This window comes from Pinus tabuliformis, chromosome X (genome assembly GCF_031772625.1).
Source record: "Pinus tabuliformis cultivar Carrire ecotype Pingquan chromosome X, CPIR1, whole genome shotgun sequence".
NCBI classification, from domain to species: domain Eukaryota; kingdom Viridiplantae; phylum Streptophyta; class Pinopsida; order Pinales; family Pinaceae; genus Pinus; species Pinus tabuliformis.
This window is the reverse complement of record NC_142308.1, coordinates 1,675,387,977-1,675,396,243: the sequence shown is the minus strand read 5'-3', so window position 1 is coordinate 1,675,396,243 and position 8,267 is coordinate 1,675,387,977.

The window sequence follows — 8,267 nt, the reverse complement described above, 5'->3', positions numbered from 1 at the left end:
AAAAAATTTCAACTTGGGACAAAACTAAATTTTCTAAGTAAGGTGAAATATGAGCATTGAAATTTCTAAGGAAAGAATCTACCGAGTAATTGCCTATGATACTACTGTTGTATGCTATTGCTTCATTCTCTCCTTCCAATTCCGTCACTATGTACTTTTGGTGCAACTCTCGTTCAACCTTTATTTGATTCGGTTTACCGTTGTAGGGTAACCACATGTGCGACCAGTCGGTTGAGAAATATCCGTGGAGTTTTTCGGACCAATCCCTGCTAAGAATCAAACCATAGAATTCAGGGATATCAGCTACTAGAATTTCAATAACCTGGCATACCTTCGGGTTAGACGACAATCTTATGGTCACCTGATTAAGTTCACCAATCACTTCGACTTGAGATCGATCAAGTTGAACTATGCGCACTGCGGATTTTTGTGGTTGAACATTCAATTTGGCACATATTGATCTGGGTAAAATATTCGTTGAAGCACCAGAATCAACCAAGTAATTGTGCATGTTTTTATTGAAAATTTCATAAGTGAGAAGAAAAGGAGGAGTATGAGATCTTGATCTTCCTCCAATCAAGGCGATGTCATTTGGATCAATCTTATTGATCATGTTGGTTGGAGGTCTTCCCATGTTGTGGGAAGCTACAGCTGTAGGTAAAGATGTAGTAGGCAGGGCATGTAATTCTTTCATCATTATTTTCTGTTGATGTTTCAATTTGCTCAACTCGTAAAGAGTGATATTAGCCCTAGTCTTTTTCATGTCATCGATAATGTTATACTCCATTTCATCCGACACTATCAGTGTTCTTGATGGAGGTGCTTGATCTGATTGGACTGGGCTAAATTGGGTCGCTCTAGCGGTTGTTTTCTTTGTTGCGGCCTTATCTTTTGTTGCAGGGCTTGCGCCCTTCTGTTTAGGGGTAGTTTGGGGAGGATCAAGTTGATTTTTGCTTCATGTGCTAACCGGAAATGCTTCTTGATCTTCTTCTTGTGGGAGGATGAAATCCCACATTCCTTGTAGTTCCACAACTTCTTCATCATTGGTCTGCCCTTCAGTGGTATTCTCTTCTTCTTCTTCTTCTTCTTCTTCTTCAGATTCGACGTTTGAGACAACATTGGGTGGTTTCACATCCATGGGACGATTTCTTTTAAAAGCTCTGTAGGGCTTTTTTGAAGAAGTTTCTGCTACTTGTTTTCTTATGTCAATCATCTCATTGGACATGGTCTTTAACACTTTTTGTAATCCTTGCATATCGAAAGGATCTTTCGTTTGTTTCTTCTTGGTGTCTTCTTTGAAAGAGATTTTCTTAGATTTGCGTTCCTCTATTGCAGATCTCTTTTCTAGGGCTACTACGCGCTTTTCTACTGCTAACGCCTCTGTCAAGTTTTCAACTAAGGTCGTCTTGTTTTCCCTATCTACGAAGATAGCCAAGTTTGATGGTAAGGCCGTGATATACCATTCACATCTTACTTCCTCGCTAGGTTGAGAAGCAGCGGGAATTTTGTTGAGGATCTTATTGAACCGTAAATTGAAATCTTTAATGGGTTCCCTAGCCTCAGCTTTAAGATTGGATAGGTCATTGACCAATGTCGCTGTTGATCTGTCATCACCGAACTTGGTAAGGAATTGACTTTGAAAAATGTCCCAACTTGTGATAGACCCGGAAGGTAACGAAAAGTACCATGACCCGGTTGTTCCTTGCATTGTATAGGGAAAAAGCTGGACAACAACATCCTCGTTGGTAACTCCATTGAGATTAACAGAAAGCATGAAATTATTGATATGCTCTTTAGCTAGCATGCCTGTTTCTGGATTGAATTTAGGTAGCCATTTCTCAGGATGGGCTGGTATTGGACTCAGGGGTGGAGGCATTAAAACCACCCCAGGATTGTTCCATGGAGACTGGGCCATCATTGAGCTGCTAATTAATGAAAGTGCAGAGGATGGTCCCTGATGCTGAGAAGATGAAGATATTATGATCTTTGATGATTGAAGAGGAAGGGTTGTGGAATATGGATGAGTGATCTAGGATGAAGATGTGGGTGGTTGACTTCGTGGTGAGGGAGTTGAAATGGACGAAGTAGATGAAAGAGTCTCACTGTCATACTCTGGTGGTGTTTCCCTTGCTCTTTTCCTAGTGGGGAGAGGAAGTTCACTTGGTTGGATGCCAAATTTTTCACTCTTCAATCTGGTCAGGGGATGAGCAGGATTGTACTGCGAAGTCACGCTGCTTCGAGATTTATCAGACCTCTGATTAAAAATAGAGAATCCCTGGAGTTTACGAATCAGAGTTTGAATTTCAAGAGGTTCAACGATAAGTTGGTCTGAAATATTAGGGTATGTAGCAGCGCTGGATACTCGAGCGACCTCTAACTCCGGGTTTAACCGTATTGGAGAAGTCGGGGGAGTTGATGAGGGTGATTTACTCTCAGAATGGTATTTCGATTTTGATTTAGGTGCCATTCATAGTTCGTGCCCTCCTTCTAGCGCCAAATATGTTGAGGGCCCGGAAATTGGGTCAACAACAAGGGGGATACCCACCCGGTCCGGAACTTGGTTGGCAGCTCCTTGTCCGTTTGGTATAGCAGGTCCGACTGGGGATAATGGGACCAGTTTCCCAATATAGGGTGTGTGTGTGTGTGTGTAGAGTTTGATGATGCTGATCTAGAAGTAATTTAAGCTAATTTAATTCTAACTTCTAAACTGACTCTATGCTATTGTAATCTAACAAAAAAAACACATCTAATCTACGCTAACCCGGGGTAGATTTCCTCTATTATGCGATCTAAATCGAACAATAACTGGTAATAAAGATCATTCAGCTATCATAAGAATAGAAATCAATTAAGATAAACCATTCTGCATAAAAAGTTAGGCAAAACAGTTGTGAACAGCATATCACATAATAAGTTATTCATATGTCAAGCACAAATAAATGACTCCACCATACAGAAGTGCCAAATGGTAACCCACACATTCATACATTAACATATAAACAACTCAGCTGCATATCACTCTAAGAATATAAGCAGAAATTGGTCAAGAGATAAAAGTACCATTTATGATTGATTTCACTCACAAACTTCAAGCAATAATGATTTATCTCTACTTGTTCTAATATCTACTAAGAGTACAGAAGTGCAACATCAGTAGCAGACATTAAAATGCAAACATAAATAAATCTCGATCCATCCATTCATCAAAAACCCCCTCCGAGGGTGCAAAAGTGCATGTTCTGAGGACAAGTTTTTTGACAAATTTCCGAACCCTTCTCCAAATGGCATGAGAAGGGTTAAATACTACTAACTAATTAATCTTAGTTACACAAATTTAGGAAACGACTTCAAATGACCGCCCTTTTACTAAAACAAATTTATTTCTAAAAATTGAATCTAAGTTCTAACCGTTTCTGTATCTGCTCCTTAGTGTTGTAAGCAATGCAACGTTTGCCTGGAAAGAGTCAGCTGGTTGTCTTTTCCTTTCGTTCGAGAGATAAAAGTAGAAATAACAAGAGTTGGCACCTCTTTCTGACAAACTAGAAGATATTTTCGAAAATCTTCCTCTGGCTGGGTGTATTCGCTGTGTGTATACTTAGTATAACCCAGATTTCTTTCAAACTGATTGTGCTGTTGCTATCTCGGTTTCCGGCCGTGCGAATGACTCAATGAGTTAGGGATTTCGTTGCCTGAACAATCTTCTGTATTGAAAATTGCTTCCTTTCTTTGTTCCAGGCTTTTCTGGAGCATCCTCCGTCTTTATCGTTTTTCTTTTTTGCTTTACCCAGTCTGAGCTTCAGGATATTTTGTAAACATGTTGCTTTTGTGCGCCTTTGACTCTGAGTCTTGGATAGTCTATTTTCATCAGTGTCTGTTGAGTGATACTCTGGAATCTGCGGTCCTGCTGCATGCGGCATCCATTTGCGAAGGCATCTCCTCTCTATTCTCCGAGTATTGGCGCTTTCCCCTTTTCCTTAGATGTTTCCTGCATATTGATTTATATTAGTTGCTGTCTTATATTTTACGCAAAGGAAAAGAGAAATGACGAAAAGATTGACATGAAAGCTTTAAGTTATAATGAATGCATAATCATGACACTCATAATGACTTGACTCTTCGAAAAACGCGACACAATCATTCTTGGATACTCAGGCGTACAATCATTAATTTCCCTTAAGGTGCACGCTCAATTTTGGGTTTACAGACTATGTCGAGGAAATCTTGCGATGAGTGGTTTCTGCGATTCACATCGCAGTATCGAGGATTGCGATGTCAAGAAGTGTCGTCGCAGGAATTGATAGTCTCATTCATCGCAGATCGCAAATCGCAAGATCGCAGATCGCGAGATCTGCGATTTATCATTCAATCACTGTGTGCTGCTTATGCGATGTTGCGATATGCGATGTCGCATATCGGCCATCGGCGATTCCTTAAGTTTCTCATTTAAGAGTGCTTTCAATATATGCGATGCGATGAATTTCGCGTCACTTTTTCGCAGCTTATTTATGCACATAGGAAATGCTTCACTCTCTCTTCGCGATGCGATCTAGCTTTAGGGAGTTAAAATACAAAAATTTTGATAAAAATATTTTTTGGATTTTTTTGTTAAGGGTCCCCCTTTGCTTGGTGTTATTTCTAATATCAAACAAAGAGGGGGGTTGTTGGTGACCACAACAAGACACCACAACAACTCTTTTGCAATTTTTGTCAATTAGTAGGCCATGACGAGCACAATTGTCAAAGTTATGAATTGATGATGGATAGGACACATGCATAGAGGGTGCAGACAGAAACACGGCGCCTCCAGACCAAGGCGTTGGGGGAACGCGAGGTGAGTATGAGGGGCACGGCCAAGGCCGAGGTGGAGAAGGGCTTAGAAGAGGCTGAGGATAGCTAATTTGTTACAATTGTTGAGGCCCAAGGCACTACACGAGGGATTGTCCAAACCCGACACAATTGTCATGCCGCTACTATACTCAGTTTGACCATGTGACTTAGGATTACCAAATATTATTGGATAAGATTCATGAAAGGGGGGCGCAGCCTCCGTAGCCAACGCAAAACCTCCAGATGATGAGGTTTGAGCCCCACAAGGAAGACCCTAAGGTAAAAATTATGCTATGAAGCGGAACAATGATGGGGGAGGATAAAAGCAAGCAGCTTATGTAGGTTTTAACCCCATACAAAAATTACCTGCATACAAATTCTAAAACGCAGAAAATAAACAATGCGGGAGCATAACACATAAAACACATATACACATATATTTTCCCCTGGATCCCAAAACTGGGACTACCAGCTTGATTTTTCATTATGTTCCTTTCAATGTTATAATACATATTTATACATGCTGACACATCCAATACCATGGACACAAAACCATCACGTCCAAAAAACATGTGCACAAATCATGCACAAAACCATAGGTGGGTCCACCCATCCTAACCCCCTGTGGCCTCCCCCCCAACCCCTAGTTAACTATGTGGGCTAGTCGTGGAAAGAATATAACACAACCCAACAACATACATAAGGAAAATGGGTCTGAAAAGTACCAGAAAAGGAGACTGGGTTTGATCTAGAGCATGCAAAAGAAAAATTTATTGAAGCAAAGAAAATCTTCGTTGGGGCGTCTACCTCAGGAAGTCAGGAGAAACCAACTGAAGAAATGGACCCATCCATGATTACCACATTCTTGGAGACCTGCATGAAGCTTCTCCATGATGGTAAGGTTGTGAAGGGCCTGCAGGAACTGATAAATCGGTGCGCTGGCAGGGATGGCGCTACTAGTGAACCACACATTGTCAGGAAGCTTGGCAAGCACAAGGCAAGGACCAAGTGTGAAATGAGACTCATCACGTAGATAGGAAAGTACAAGATGGACCAAGTTATCCTGGATCTGGGGTCCGACGCGAATGTTTTTCCAAAACAGTCTTGGGAAAGAATGGGGAGACCTACACTCCAGTGGTCTCCGATAGAGTTAAGAATAGTGAATCAACATAAAATTATACCAATGGGGAGGTGGCAAGGGGTCACAATTGGCATCAAGGGTGCGAGCGCACTAGAAAATTTTAAGGTAATAGAGATTTTGGATGATAACAATCCCTACCATGCAATCCTTGGAATCGATTGGGCCACTGACATGAATGGGGCAATCAACTTGAAGAAGAGAAAGATGATATTTGAAAAGAAGCCACTCCGAGTGTGGTGCCGCTAGATCCCGCGGAGGGACCACGCTATTCCAGTCCGAGATTATGAAAGTGATGACGATCTAGACCAGATTTACAAGATAACAATGCGAGACTAGGATTGGGTGAATCTGATAGCAAACATACTTATTGCATGGGACCACGAGAGCTTTTGCATGTCAGACTCGGATGAAGAATTAGAACACTAGCAGAACTAGCTGCATGAACTATCTGCACTATTTTGTAATATGATGACCAAAGTCATTTCATTATGTGTCATCCAAAGTCAAGGATCTACCTCATTATGATGGGCTAACTAATGTTGATTACTTTTTGGATGAATTTGAAAGAGAAGTGTCGAAGAAACATCACTTCCAGACCTTATACTTGTTATAGACATTTTTGTGCCTTACAACATTGAGCATGAAATGTCCATAATCCAAGAATCCAAAGTCCCTAAACATGTTTTTCCTACCCCTAGAGGAACAAGGCTAACAAACCACAGCAATTCACAGAAGTTCTCCACCAGAAACTGCTCAAAAACAAGTCAATTCAGGATCAATTCAGAGGCTCCACTAGCTGTCTGCGCTGAAATGTAGAGATTACACTGGCTAGGTGCACTGCAACGCAGGTAGAAGCACTACCAGGGTGCGCTGAGCGGGAAGTGACAAATGGAAAGTTCATTCAACGAGGTGGAAAGACCCTGGAAGCTTCCAGAATCTTCTCCAATGACACTTGCCTCAATGAATTCGACTAGTGATGAGTAAGAGGCTCTTAGTCTCCAAGTGGAAGCAAGAACTGACAGAGGGAGAGGACACTAGTCAGATCTCAAGCTGACTCATCCTCTCTCCAAACATCTATATATGGATCTCTCCTCCATGAGATCCAGGAGGCTGGAATTTTGTTATTGCAAAGAATTGTTGTTGGTTTGAGATTGGAATCATTGGGTGCTTAATGCTTTGAAGGGAGGTGAAGATAGGAATTTCATTTGCTGGGAAGGAGATGCTGGATTGGAGCCCTCTTGGTTGTATCTCCTCCTGAACCTTGTTATTCATCAATAAAGCTATCTTGGTTTCTCCTATATACTGATGTATCTTTGATGTATGATTGCATTAGTATGTTTAGTTTATTTCTAATCCTGAACTAGTTATGAATATGAATCTATGTCTTTGTGTAGTGTTCTCTTCTTGTGATCTTGCAGAAACCTGTTGAAGCTGGGCGAGCGAGAAGGCAAGTAGCTGGGAACTCTCAAAGAGAAGAGAAACCGGATCGAGGGACAAATGGAAGACACCGGTTAGTCCATCCATCTCTCTTCATTCTTAATTCATAAAGGAAGAATACTAGAATAGCTGTGTCTGTTTGTTGCTAAGGCACTGTCACACCTTAGGTGGATAGGATCGTCCTGCATAGGCATTTTTCCCCACAACAAATTGGCGACTCCGCTGGGGAGATCTGTCTAGTAATTTTATTTGTGTCTCTATCATTGTTTGTTTCATAGACTCAAAAGCAGCAATCGAACTGCATCTGCTATTTTCAGATGCAAAGTAGGCAGCTGCTGCTTTGATCCAATCACTGGATTTGTCTATGATCTGAACAATGGACTAACAAGTGATTTGATTATCCTTTGTGATAGATCTTAGCCCTCCCTCAAATCATCCCTTTGATTGTACCTTGCTTGTTGCTTTGATTTGGCCTGAAACTGTAAATTAAATAGCAAACTGTAACCCAGAACCCAGAAAAAACTCTCGTTTCTGCTTCAGCGCAGACTCTGTGAAGAGGTTCTGCATTTCAACGTAGGTCCCGTGAAGGCTACCTACGCTAAATGTCAAAACCTCTGTGTTAGGAGTGCGCTGATCCAGTTTAGGCCTTGTGCAGCTGGGGTTCTCTGCTATGTTTTGCCTTGTTTTGATCTCTGATTTCTACAGCCTGTAACCAGCATAGGTACTTGTCTGATAACTCCTTTTCTCTGCTTAAATTTTTCCTCCTTTTGTACAAAAAGACTGTGAGTGTTTTTATGTGTTTGTGGCGTCATTTACAGTTTTCCTTTGCAAGAGTGAAATAGTCATCCTGTAGCCCATGATT